We start from the raw sequence: 15390 nt of genomic DNA on the forward strand, positions 1-15390 counted from the left end.
CAATGGCTACTGCGGAACAACTCGCTACGGTCTTCCAAGCCTTACAGCAGCAACAACAACAGTTTATGCAACAACAACAGGCAGCATTAATTCAGGCTATTCAAGCTCTTTCTGTCTCTACACAGCCATCAGCTATTCCTCCGTTCTCTGCTTTTGATCCAGCTAAGGAAGAATGGTCAGTTTATTTAGCCCGTTTACAACAGCATTTCATCTGCCATTCTGTCACAGATGATCAACGCCGCCGCGCACTATTTCTTAGTTCGGTTGGCAATGCTACGTGTGAATTACTACGTAAATTAAGTCCGGAAGAACACTTATCTGAGGTACCCTTCACGCAGCTCTTGGCCCGTCTCACGGAACACTATGCCAAAGCTCCTCACATAGTGGCTGCTCGCTATAAATTTTTTCAGAGCAGAAAGCAACCCCATCAGACACATACTGAATGGATAACTGAATTGCGTGGTCTAGCTAAACCCTGCCAGTTCATCTGCTCCAAGGACGGTTGTGGTTCATCCTACACTGATTCTCTCATTCGGGACATGATAATTTTACATACTCCTGAAGACAAAGTACGTTTTGACGCTGTCAAGCAGAGTAACCCTTCTTTCGAAGACGTCCAGCGTATTGCTACGGTTTATGAGCTTACTACCAAGACTGCCGCAGCCATAGCTTCTCCACACGAAGTTGCACAAGTCTCGCCTCAGGCCCGCAAGTCCTCTGCTACAGTGAACCGTACGGATAAGGCGCTCTCCACCACGCATTCTCGCCAGGTTCCCTCTCGTAATGCTACACGGAAGCCCAATTCTAAAAGCACCTCGAAACTCCTGCCTTCCTGCCGAGGTTGTTTCAAGCATCATGAACGTCGTGACTGTCGTTTTTTCAAAGCTACTTGTGAACGATGTAATAAACTTGGACACATTAAGACTGTCTGTCAAAGTTCGCTCCGCCCTGCTAAGACTACTGCAGCACGCCGGAAGCATATACAGCCCCGCCAAGACATGGAAGTTGATCAGATCAACCTTATTCTTCCCACAAAGGATTCTCACAAAATCATCATTCCTCTCTCATTCTCTGATCGATCTGTCGATTTTCAATTAGACACTGGATCACCTGTCTCTATTATTAACCTGAATACCTACCACGACTTAGGTTCACCTTCATGCTCTCCAGCTGACATCCAGCTCGTGACATTTAACAAGAAGAAAATTGACATCAAAGGTCAAATCAAGCTTCAGGCTAGTTATAAAGGAATTCAGAAGGCCATTCCTCTTCTCGTAGTTAACAACTACACTGCATCAAACATTATGGGCATGGATCTATTTAACTTATTTGGTTTCCAGATACATGACAACATTAACGTCGTATCTACATTGCATCCTACTTCTGACGTTACCGCTCTCCTAGCGCAGTTTCCTGAAGTCTTCGACTCTCAGCTCGGAACGGCCAAAGACTATACAGCTCACATACAGCTGAAATCCGGAGCTAAGCCTCGCTTCCTCAAAGCTCGTCCAGTACCCCTAACACTTCAAGACCAGGTCACGAAAGAATTAGAAAGATGGATACAAACTGGAATTGTTGTACCCGTTACTTCTAGTCAATGGGCTACTCCACTCGTGGTAATCAAGAAACCTGATGGTAATGTTCGACTTTGTGGCGATTTTCGATCTACAGTCAACGCACAACTCGACACAGATATCTTTCCTATTCCACGTCCAGAAGACTTATTCCGTCGTCTCTCTGGTGGACAATTCTTCTCTCGAGTTGATCTTAAAGAAGCATATCTCCAGCTACTGTTAGACGAAGAATCTAAGAAATTTCTCACACTCAACACTCCTCTCGGACTGCTACAGCTCCAGCGGCTCCCATTCGGTGTTTCATCCTCAGCGGCTATTTTTCAGCGCTATTTGGCTCAACTCACCGCCTCCATTCCCGGTTGTGCTAACTACCTGGATGATATTATTGTTACTGGAAAAGATCATCAAGAACATCTAACCAATCTACGCCTCCTTCTCCAGAAATTGAAAGACAATGGCCTACGAGCGAATCTCGCTAAATGTACCTTCTTTCAACCTCAAGTTCACTACCTAGGACATATACTTGATAAGAATGGAATTCGTCCTAGTACCCAGAATGTCTCAGCGATAGTAAACATGCCAGCACCTCAGAACCTCAAGCAGCTTCAGTCCTTCATAGGCAAAGCGAACTATTATAATAAGTTCATTCCACGCTTCGCTACAGTGGCAGCTCCATTAAACGCTCTACGTAAAAAAGGTGTTAAGTTTCAGTGGACTCCGCAATGCCAACAGGCATGGAAAACAATCAACAACGCCTTAATTCAAGCTATACAACTCACTCATTTTCAGCCCGACAAGATCATCACGCTAGCTACTGACGCTTCAGACTACGGTGTCGGTGCCGTTCTCTCCCAGAAGGATCGTCATGGACAAGAACGCCCCATCGCCTTCGCTTCGAAAACACTTAATGACCATCAACGTCGATACTCCCAGATAGAGAAAGAAGCTTTAGCCATCATCTTTGGTATTCGCCGTTTCAATGAATATCTCTATGGCAACCATTTCCTGATCATTACCGATCATAAGCCTCTCGTACACTTATTCCATCCTGGTAATAAGATCCCAGAGAATTCCCTCAGAAAGCTTCAAAGATGGTCCATGTTCCTTTCTGATTATTCCTATCAGATTGTATATCGTGCCACATCCCAGCATTGTAATGCTGATGCCCTCTCCCGCTTACCCGTTGGTCCTGATACTGCCTTCGATTCTCAAGAATCTGAATGTCTTCAGTTGGACATAGAACTTGAAGATACTGTATCCAGTTTTCCTATTGATGCTACCTGCATAGCTAAAGCTACGGATAAGGACAGTACACTTGCTACTGTACGTACTTACATCCGCAACGGTTGGCCTCTTCAGAGCACACTTCCTGCCCACCTGGCACCTTATCATCGTATGCAGCATCGTCTCACGACTCGTGCCGGAGTTGTATTACTAGAAGCAGGCACCATCTTCCGAGTGGTTATCCCACTTAGCCTACAGAAACAAGTTCTCGAATTATTACACCAAAGCCATTGGGGTATCTCCAGAACAAAGCAACTCGCCCGTCAACACTGCTACTGGCCCGGTATTGATGCCGCCATCGAAAAGCTAATACGTCATTGTGAGCAATGTCAAACGAATCCGAACGCCCCGTCTTCTGATCTTGCTTCATGGCCTCCTGCTACTACTCCATGGGAACGAGTTCACATCGATTTCGCAGGTCCTTTCCTCAATTCCATGTGGTTAATAGTCATCGATTCACTGTCAAACTTTCCATATGTCGTAGATATGCATTCGACTACTACAACCGAAGCTACCATTCGTGCTCTCCAGAAAATCTTTACTACAGAAGGTTTACCGCAAGTACTCATTTCAGACAACGGACCTCAATTTACAGCTACTGCTTTTCAGAACTTTTGTACACATAATGGCATTCGTCATATCCTAGCACCACCTTTTCACCCTCAATCTAATGGTGAAGCTGAACGCTTCGTACAAACATTTAAAAGAAGTATGAAGAAAGCTGTCTCTTCAGGCTTAACTAAAGACCAGGCCTTGCTCCAACTCTTAAACAACTACAGAACTCTACCCGGCGCTGATAATATCACTCCTGCACAGAAGCTCCATGGACGACCTCACAGAACTTTACTTTCTCTGTTACAGCCTCTTCCGACCCAGCATAAGACCTCACCAACGAAGTTCTCCCTCAACGACAAGGTCTACACCAGGACATTCAAATCCAACCCACTCTGGATACCTGGAGTCATCTGCAGATCTTTGGGTCATCGTCTATACGAGATACAGACTACGGAGAAACGTATCTGCCGCCATCAAGATCAGATACGTCTGCGCTACCGCCCCTGTCCAGCTATTGATGCTATTGCTAAACCTGATAAATCTATTGCTGAACGCGCTTTAGATCATTTAATAACAATGGGTTCCTTTCAGGACGAGACAGCGCCACTCCGCCCAGTTCCAGCTCCGGACAATACAACAGAGACATCAGCAGCTCCGCCCCAGCATCGCAGTCGCCGCCAGCGCCGCCGCCGTTTCACGCCGTACCGGCGTATTTAGGAGGGGAGGGTGTTGTATGTCCGGCGCTCCCTTCTCGCTCCGCCAGCCAGCTGTACGCGCGCCTGTGTATCATTCTGCTAGCTTCGACGCGCAGCCCTCAGTGCGCGTGCCTGACCATCGAGTGTACTATAAATAGGAGCTCCCTGCCTGCTCACTTGCTAGCCGCGAACACTATACACGTAGCTCTCCTAACTGAAACCTTCCTCCCACCGGGGAAGAAGTTCACTATAAGAGGCTACAAAATACACAGAAGCGATAAGGCTAATAGAGTCGGAGGAGTGGCAGTTCTGGTAAGGAAGGACATCAAACATATGGAAATAGACTTACCAGAACTGGTCGAGCTGGAAGCGTGCGGAATTGCCATGCCAGTGCGAGGAACACTCGTCAATGTAATATCGGCATACTCCAGACCTAAACACCTTAACACACAAGATTTAGAATCGGTATTAAGGCAAAATCGAAACACGATCCTAGGAGGCGACCTAAATTCGAAACACGCCAGCTGGGGGTGCCTGAAACCTAACGCAGACGGCGAAAGGCTGTACAACCACATGCTATCCCAGGACTATGTGGTAACAGCCCCCAGTGAACCCACATTCCTAGCACCAAACGAACAGGTCGACGACATATTGGACATCGCCCTACTGCGAAATATTCCTCAAAGACACACCATAAAGGTCATTAACGACCTAGGGTCGAGGCATCAACCAGTAATATTTACACTGGAAGCGAACCCCGAGGAATATGAGAATAACCCCAAGCGCCGACTCAACTATAAAGCAGCCAACTGGGGTAAATTCGAAAGAAAATTAGATTCACTCCTGCAGGGGACTGAGGACATACAAATAGTAAACCCAGCCCAAACGGATGAATCACTAAGAACACTCGTAAATGCGATCCAGGCAGCCACAACTGCGAGCATTCCGGTACACAAACCTAGACAAAACACCAACATTGAAATACCGGCCCACATTAAAGATCTAATACGCCAGCGCAACAGACACAAGCGCAACTGGGCCCGACACCACCGCGATGAAGACCGGATACGTAAAAACGAACTCAGGGTCGAAATCGAAACCGAAATAATGGAGTATAGGTCACGGATCTGGAATAACAAACTGAGTACATTCGACACAAATACCAGACCGGTGTGGAACTTAGCGAGATATTTCACGCGAGAACCACACGTGATCCCAACAATTAAGGGACCCAACGGACCAGTATACGAAAATCAAGACAAAGCAGAGGTGATAGCCGACTCACTCGAGGAGGCCTTTAAGCCCAATGACGAACCGTCGGACCCCGCCTTCACTAGGCAAACAGAGGCCAAGGTAGCGGAATTCCTAGCAAACGCACCTAAGCCCGAGGTTAAGAAGACTAATATCCACGAAATTAAGTGGATAATAGACCACCTTAACCCGAAGAAGGCACCCGGCCCAGACGAGATTCAAAATATAATAATCAAAAAGCTAACACCGAAAGCTCTCGCACTACTCACTAAAATATACAATGCAATGTTCCAGTTGCAGTATTATCCGGAACAGTGGAAAAAGGCGAGAATTCTTGTATTCGGCAAACCAGGCAAGGACAAATCTAACCCTAACAATTATAGGCCCATCAGTCTCCTGGACGCTCTCAGCAAAGTATTTGAGAAAATACTGCTGAAAAGGCTCATAGCACATATCAAGGAAAGAGGAATCATTCGAAACGAACAATTCGGTTTTAGAAACGGCCACTCCGCCCCGCAACTGCTTACCCGGGTCCTAGAACAAGCGACCATCGGACTAAACAAGCGGAGGGACACAGGCGCGGTATTCCTTGATATCCAGAAGGCATTCGATAAAGTCTGGCACGAAGGCCTATTAGCGAAATTAATAGACCTCGAATTCCACCCAGGGTACATAAGATTAATTAAATCATACCTGGAAGGCCGAGAGTTCCAAGTAGATGTTCACAACACACTGTCAAGCATGCGACCAATCAGGGCGGGCGTAGCCCAGGGGTCACTAATAGGGCCAATCCTGTTCATCCTATTTACGAATGACATGCCAACAGCGGAACTCACTACCACGCACCTCTACGCGGATGACACTGCTATCACAGTCCAACACTTTCAGTTAGCATCCGCCCGAAAGAGACTACAAGTAGCACTACGAACTCTCGAGCCCTGGCTAACCAAATGGCGCATCAAGGTCAACGTTGACAAATGCCAAGCTGTGATGTTCACTAGGAAGAACAGACGCACACGTATGCCAGCTAACATAAAACCGCTCAAACTATTTAATCGAGATATAGCATGGCACGACAAGGTCAAATATCTAGGAGTAGTCCTAGATAGAAAACTAACCATGCTATATCACATTAAAGACATCCAGCGGAAAACAAACGCACGACTGGCACAGCTCTATCCGATACTGAATAAAAGATCCAGTATTAACAAGCGAGTAGCAATAAACATGTACAAGGCCCTAATTAGGCCGATAATAACGTACGCAGCTCCCGCCTGGGGCTACACTGCTATGACAAACCTGGATAAGCTGGAACTAATACAAAACAAATGCATTCGAGCAGCGGCTAGACTCCCGTATGACACACCAATACGCCACCTACGCGCAATTGCGAAAGTCAGCTCGATAAGGCAACACATACGAAATCAAACACTCCGAATGTACAAGAAGTCATGGGGTAGTAAAGTCAACCCACTAGTCAGTGGAATAGGACGCTATGACGTCGATCTATACACCAAATACCCCACACCGAAACACATTCTGTTCAGGCACAGGGCCAGGAGGCCGGGGGCCCAAAACCGCCCTCGCTCTTAAACTGACACCAACTCACAATACCGCACCACTTAACACTATGCACACACACCGCAACACCTGTATATATGTGCATGCTTGTTTACAACATACATCCTTTCCCTAGATTGTGTTATGTTATTACTATGTTTTAGCCAAGCGAGCGAGGATTGAGAAAAGTAATACATCACGACGAAGGCAACACAGCCATGAAAGAGACGATCCAATCCAACCTCGCCCCCACCAGCGACAAAGGAGTGGACGAAAAACCAACCCCTGCTAATACCACTAACTATTAATCTATTAATTGTAATTGTAATTGTACTTGTTCTACAGGACACGAGAGCGGAAAAGCGGCCCGCACTCTACAGAAGAAAGGTAATAATGTATATATAACAGGATGTGTGTATATTTGTGTATATATTTACAGAGACAAGTGTGTGACACCAACACCGCAAAGAAGGGACGTCATCAGGCGGGAAAGAAGATGCCCCTTACAACAAGTAAGGCTTGGCACTAATCCCCTTCTCCGTAAAAGGAGACTTGGCACCAGGGACTGCTGGCTGCTGGACCAAGGGACTAACCTGTGGCCCAAAGCCCAGACGCCAGCGGACCCGAGCCGCACCAGGCAGTGACAAGTAGGACTGATCCCCCATAATAATTGACAAAGCTAGGTAAATGGTTATGATTGCATGACACATATTCCTAACTAACACAACCTCTGGTCTTTTTCCAGCCCACATCCTTGCATGTGCTATCAAAAGATGTCAGGTTTTACATGTAGGCTCTTTCTTCTTTCTGCCTATGTGGTTTTTCCCTGACCCTTCATTACCATACTTCAACACCATATACCTAACACAATCTCGCCTGGTAACGTGTCTGACATGGAAACAGGCAGATACTCCTTGTATCACTTCCCACTCTACCCAGCTATCTCTTTTCTACTTAGAAATTAATAGCATGTCGGAGGCCATGTAGATTGAGTCGATGGTCACGGCGGGGGAGCGGGCTACGGGGGCCCCCCGTAAAAAAAAAAAAAATAAATGCTCACTTGCCCACTTGCCCCGGTGTCCAGCTCCAGAATACACCCTACGTCGAGCACGGAGGCTACCCCTCTTGAAAATGTGCTTCGACCAGGTGGACTGAATTTCTGGCAGTACGAGGTTTCACCTCTGGTCACCGTTCCCTTACCTGTTTCCGCTGCCTATGTTCCGTAATTCTTTCACAAGCCATTTTCATTCCCTAATTTATGCAAGCTCCCTTAGTTTCGCTAGGTGGAATTTCTTCAATCAATTGAACTTGCTTTTTAGGAATTCAGGCACTTCAACCAACAAGGACTCTCAAAGACATTTATGTTAGTGTGCCAGATAGTTTTCGACTATCAACGTGTCAATTCACAAAGACTATCTTTTCAAGATAGAAGTGTATATAAAGACTGTAAACCTGTACATATTGTATAAAGACAGACTTTTCTCAAGATTCAATATTCTTTTTTGCTTCAAAATAAATTTCAGTTATTTGTGTAAATATCATAAAGTGAAGCAAATAAAAGTTGTGTTTGTAAATTTCAACCTTGGTTACAACAGTTTCCCCACCAAAACGCCTTTTTCTTTGTTTTTAATGGAGATCCAAATACGAATTTTCACGTCTGTAACAACTTTAGTATTAGATGCATGTATTCTCATACAATTAAGTCAACTAATGTTTCAATTCTTTCACCCCCCTCCCCCTTCATTGGATTTTCCGAGAATACGTGTTTCTTTACTTTTAAAGCAGATTGCAAATATCAAATTTCACGTCTGTAACATCTTCATTTTTGAGATATCAGTAGCCTAATTAAAAGAATTCATCACCATTTTCAGTCACTTTTAACCCCCCCCCCCCCCCCGCCCTCCACCCAAGTGGTATTTCCGAAAACTAAAAATACACTTTTCTTTATGTTTAATAGAGATAAAAAAATACCATTTTTCACTTCTGTAACATGTTAAGTTTTTTAGATATCCGTAAAAATTCTCATTTTAAAATTTCACCCCTTTTGGGTTCCACTTAAGTAGAGTTTCCAAAAACAAGTAACCTATATTTCATTACATTTACAGGAGATTTACACCCACTGTTTACGTCTGTAACATTTTACGATTCCAAGATATTTTTTAGATATAGTCTTTCAAAAAATTCACCCCAATTTGTCACTCCTGTTTAACCGCCATTAATTGGCTTTTCCAAAAACTAAAAAATACGTGTTTCTTTATTTTTAAAGGAGATCCCATATGCGAATTATCACTTCTGTAATATCTTTCGTTTCTGAGATATGTGTATCCTCATTAAAGGCATTCAACCCATTTTTCACCCTTTTACACCCCTCCTATTAGGACTTACTGGAAACAAATAATACGTGTTCCTTTATTTTTAGAGGAGATTCTAACTACCAATTTTTACATCTGTAAATTTTAAAGTTTTAAGATGTAGACACACTCATTTTAAAAAATTCACCCCCGTTTTCACCCCCCAATATTTGGATTTTCCAAAAACGAAAAAATACCTGTTTCTTTACTTTTAAAGTAGATCCAAAATACCAATTTTCAGGTCTGTAATATCTTCAGGTTCTGAAATATAAGTATCCTCATGAAAGGCATTCAACCCATTATTCACCCTTTTACACCCTTCCTATTGGGATTTTCCGAAAACAAAAGAATACGTGTTTCTTTATTTTTAAAGGAGATTCTAAATACCTATTTTTACACCTATAACCTTTAAAAGTTTTGAGATATAGATACACTCATTTTAAAATATTACCCCTTTTTTACCCCCCTTAATTGGGTTTTCCAGAAACAAAAAAATACGTGTTTCTTTATTTTTAAAGGAGATCCCAAACACCAATTTTCAGGTCTATAATATCTTAAGTTTCTGAGATATAAGTAGCCTCATTAAAGGCATTCAACCCCTTTTTCACCCCTTTTCACACCTCCTATTGCGATTTTCCGAAAACAAAAAATACGTGTTTCTTTATTTTTAATGAAGATTCTAAATACCAATTTTTACATCTGCAAACTTTAAAAGTTTGGAGATATAGATTCACTAATTTTAAAAATTCACCCCCTTTTCACCCTCCCATTAATTAGATTTTCCAAAAACAAAAAAATACGTGTTTCTTTATTTTTAAAAGAGATCAAACCTACCAATTTTCAGGTCTGTAATATCTTCAGTTTCTGAGATATAAGTACCGGTATCCTGATTAAAGGCATTCAAAACATTTTTCCCCCATTTTCACCCTTTTTCACCCCTCCTATTGGGATTTTCTGAAAACAAAAAAAATACGTGTTTCCTTATTTTCAAAGAAGATTCTAAATACCAATTTTTACATTTGTAAACTTCTAAAGTTTTGAGATATAGGTGCACTCATTTTAAAACTTCACCCCCCTTTTCACCCCCTTATCAACGGAATATCCAAAAATCCTCTCTTAGCGAGTACCTACATCTTAATATGAATGTATTCCCAAAATTTTATTTCATTATGTCCAGTAGTTTTGGCTCGGCGATGATGAATCAGTCAGTCAGTCAGGACAAGCTATTTTATATATATATAGATTTTAAAATGGCCATATTTAGATCAATCATTTTTACGTCATATTTAGTCACTTTTGAGGTCATATTTGCTTGCTTATTTGGGCTATCTTTAGGTCTTAAACATCCGAGCCCTAGTAATCACGTAGACTGAGTGGATTTCAAACCAGACCTCAGATCCAAGTAAAAATCCCTGACATGGCCGGAAATCGGACACAGGGCCTCCGAGGAAGTCAGGCACGCTAACCGCTCCGTCATTTTAACAATGTTAATTCCAAAACATTGACAACAGACTTGTATTTGGACTGAGTACCTGAGATACATATACACCACATTTCAGCTCAAATCAGTCCCGCAGTTCAGATGGGACTGAGGGAGAAAGAAACAGACACCGTATTATTATAAACTACCAGTATAACACGATTTTTGCTAATAAAACGTAGTTAGTGATATCGTTTCGAAAGGCCGAGGGACGTCGTTTGTAGACATGATATAGGCTTGTTGGGCTTATGCCGTGTCAAGAAAATAAGGTGAAATTCTTTACGTTTCGCAGAGAACTTTGCTCTGCGTCATCAGGATTTTTATCACGAGAGACACTCTGTGTGTATTCCCCTAAGATAATTTACTTATAATTTATTGTAGTAACTGTATATTTTTGATGCATTACAAGCTCTTTTTTGTTTGAAATCCTCAAATCTAAGTTGTATAGTTCATTGTTATGCCTTTGCTGGCAGGACCTAGTGTTTACAGTGCAGTATGTCTTCTGGTATAGGCTAGAGCAATTTTGTTACTTTCATTGATCTGTCTCTGTCTTATCCTTTGCGTTGACAATGTGAAAGTGACTGAGGTATGAGCGATGCTAGTAATGCCAATCCTTATGCAGCCAGTCCCTGCTATGAATGGTGTGAAAATGTTGCTCATAGGGTCGGTTGGTGTATGCATTTCAGTGGGCTTGGCAGACTGATAAGTAATAGCAACTCTGGCTCGGTGAGGAAAGCAACGGGAAACTACCTCACTCCTCATTTCCCTAGTACGCCTCTTCAGTGATGCCTAGGCCATCTATGACAGCTGATGGCGGAGCTGTTGAGGATCCCACCAGCGGCATCGCGGACGGACTGAACATACATTCATAGTTCTTTGTATTCTTCAATTTGTATTTGTTAGTATTCAGTTAAAGTTTAGTAGTGTAATTCTTATTTGTTTATTGTGAACACTGTAATTGGGCGGAAGCCTCTTATGTTAATAAATAAATAAATAAATAAATAAATAAATAAATAAATAAATAAATAAATAAATAAATAAATAAATAAATAAATGTTACTAGGACTAAACTACGACACTATCAGACAGTAATCCAGCCAGAGAGTTTATATGCTTCAGAACGCCTAGGATTAACAAACATAAAATACACTGAAGAAATCGAGAAGAAGGAAAGAAAGATTTTAAGAAAAATTCTCGAACAAAAAAAAATGAATGTGCTGACACATACCGATAACGGAGTAACAAAGAAGCATATAAAACATGCAACAGGATTTCAGATACCATATGAAAACTCTATTAAAGGACTCTATTAAAGGCTGATAAGAAAAGAATAGATGCATTTGAACTGTGGTGCTGGCGTCGAATGTTACGAATTTTCTGTACTCACAGGCTAACAAATGAAGAAATTCTCAAGAGAGCTGAAGAAACCACCAGTCTAGAGAAAATGATGGCGAAAAGAAGATGTAGTTGGATAGGACATTTACTCCGGCATTCATCATGGTGCACCACACTGCTTGAAGGGAAACTGGAAGAAGAGGACGATCAAGAGCAGGGTTCCACGATGGCATTAAAGGGCCACGTCCATATCAATTAATCAAGCAGCTGGCTCAGGATAGAAGGTCGTTGGACGAGGACAGTCATGCTACCCACCAACCATCAGGTTGAGGAGAATGAGAGAGACGCAAACGACGACAGACTCACGAATAATGTTTTTAACCATTTCTACAACCCCAACAGGAAAGGCAACTCTTATAACTAGGGCTCGGAAGTTGGGGAATTTTTTTTTTTCCTCGAGTGTCCGTGGACCAGACCCAACATAATATATGTTCATTCTGGGTAATTGTAGGCCAGAAAATGGTGGGTTTTATTTGTCCTTTTTTCTCTTTGCCGGCGTTTTCTGACTCATTGTTCCCTATTAAGCATTTTTAGATTTTATCACCTTTTTTTCGTAACTTCGCATTCTTTCTTACTGCCCATTCTCAATTGGAATTATTATCAGTTCATCCATCTCCTCTTAAACATATTTTTTCTCGTAAATACATATATTTTAATCAAATCTAAAAAGAGAAAAAATGAAATGAAAACTGAATAAATAAATAAATAAATAAATAAATAAATAAATAAATAAATAAATAAATAAATAAATAAATTCATTAATTGCATACGTTTATTTATTTTTTAATGTGATGTGTTAAGAGGGGTTAATGTTATACTTTCTAGTGTCCGTTGTAAGGCTGTAGGGAAGGTGAAGTACTTTGTGAGCGCGGTGTAGAGAGAGAGAGAGATAGAGAATGGCCGCGGTCGGAGCGACCCCGCGAAACTAGATCCAGGGAGACATACAGCTGGCGCCCGACGGCACGCAACAGATCTCGTAAGTACAAGGAGGGGGGTAGCGGGGAGGTAGCGTCGACCGTTGGACCTGACGCTTCTGTTCTGGCTGGCCTTTCTCTTCCTTCCTGAGCACCATGCCTCCCCCCTATTGTCCTTGTTTTAAAAACACATTTCGCGATGCGATATTCAAGGATCGAAGCCAGAGGGCTGATCCGACGTGGTGGACAACTTACTTGCTTCCTTCCTCACAATGCTGTCTTGTCTTTCTTGACATCGCGTGTGTTTGTGACAGAGAGACTAATACTCGTGGGAAAAAGAGGTCCAAACATTCGAAGAATTAACCCTCTAAGTGCAACGCTCTCATGATGAGTATGCCAGGCTGATTAGTAACATTTTGCAAGTCCCTGTTTAAAATGCCATATAATTTACAATTTTCAATATTTTGACTTTTAAACTTGCAGGAAAATGTTGTCGATGGCATGTAATTACTACCGACAATGATTACAAGTCCGTTAACTTTCAAAGTATAGGCCTATATATTTTTTAATCCGAACACTTTTCATAATCCGTTTATCCTCCAGGGTTGATTTTTCCCTCGGACTTAGCGAGAGATCTCACCTCAAGGGCAGTGTCCTGAAGCGTGAGATTTTGGGTCGGGGGGATACAACAGGGAAGAAGGACCAGTACCTCGCCCAGTGGGGCTCACCTCCCATGCTCAACAGGGACTTGTGGGGGGGATGGGAAGATCGGAAGGGATGTAAAAGAAAGAGGGATAAAATCGTCCGTGGCCGGCATTTGCCTGGAAGAGAAATGAGAAAACCACGGCAAACCATCTTTAAGGGGGCCGATGACTTCGATGTTAGGCCCCTTTAAACAACAAGCATCATCATCATCATCATCATCATCATCTTTAAGGATAGCTGAGGTGGGAATCGAAACCTCCTCTCTACTCAACTGACCTCCCGACGCTGAGTGGACCCCGTTCCAGCCCTCGTACCACTTTTCAAATTTCGTGGCAGAGCCGGGAATCGAACCCCGGCTTCCGGGGGTGGAAGCTAACCACATTAACTACTACACTACAGAGGCGACTACACAATATCAAATTTCAACAATAGCAATAAAATAAATCAAAATAATAATATAATAATGTCGTGTGGCTATTTCTAGCCGAGTGCAGCCCTTGTAAGGCAGACCCTCCGATGAGGCTGGGCGGCATGTGCCATGTGTACGTAACTGCGTGTTATTGTGGTGGAGGATAGTGTTAAGTGTGGTATGTGAGTTGCAGGGATGTTGGGGACAGCACAAACACCCAGCCCCCGGGCCACTGGAATTAACCAATGAAGGTTAAAATCCCCGACCCGGCCGGGAATCGAACCCGGGACCTCTGAACCGAAGGCCAGTGCGCTGACCATTCAGCCAACGAGTCGGACAAATAAATCAAAATTAAAATTACAGATAAAATGTGGTAATTCCTCTGCAATGCAGCCATCCAAGTGAATAAACACAGAAAATTTGAAAGTATCTGTTCGGTACCAATACTGTTGGTTCGTTATTGGACTCATTCGGGAAAAATATTTCCGGTTCCCTATGGGAATCTACATCTATATTATCTGTTCGGTAGTTCATTAGGTAACTACCGTTAAGTACTGCCAATCGCCACATGACAAGAGAAATACACGAAATTCAGAAATTCAATGTGCGTAAATAAATGAACAAATCAAGTTCTTCACTGTATGGAAACGAAACGTAAGATATTGCCATCTGCCTTTCATAATCGTGCTAAATGCAGATACGCTGTTAAAACGACGATATATTGTTGCTGGCACTTCACGCACAAGTACCAAACAATGATATATCGTTCTCTGGCATTCTAAAGTGATGTGTTTATTTATTTTTCTCGAGTCACAAGCAAGAACATACGTACAATGCCATAAAGGAATGTTACAATTATAAATTGAAAAATAAATATTTTTTTATTTCTTTAAAAAAATGTTGGCTCTGAGTCTTAACGACCATTCAGCCAGCTACAATGTTTCCGATTATTAAGTATGAATTAACTTGATGAACTGAACTTATACATTTAAGACGAACACAAACACCCAGTCCCCGAGCCGGAAAATTTAAAGTAAAGTAAAGTAAATAAATAAATAAATTAAATAAATAAATAAATAAATAAAATGTCTCAGGAGTGGGAACGAAGCAACCGTGGCCTTAATTAAGGTACAGCTCCAGCATTTGCCTGGTGTGAAAATAGGAAACCACGGAAAACCACTTTCAGAGCTGCCGGGCAGTGGGGCTCGAACCCCCTA

General features: G+C 42.5%; 1 protein-coding gene across 1 annotated transcript in view; it reads right to left on the bottom strand.

Annotated features, from left to right (window-relative positions):
- Positions 1–15390, bottom strand: part of lobo (lost boys) — a 308482-nt gene that overhangs the window by 120400 nt on the left and 172692 nt on the right. The window lies entirely within an intron of this gene.

The sequence above is a fragment of the Anabrus simplex genome, chromosome 12 (assembly GCF_040414725.1).
Source record: "Anabrus simplex isolate iqAnaSimp1 chromosome 12, ASM4041472v1, whole genome shotgun sequence".
Taxonomy (NCBI): domain Eukaryota; kingdom Metazoa; phylum Arthropoda; class Insecta; order Orthoptera; family Tettigoniidae; genus Anabrus; species Anabrus simplex.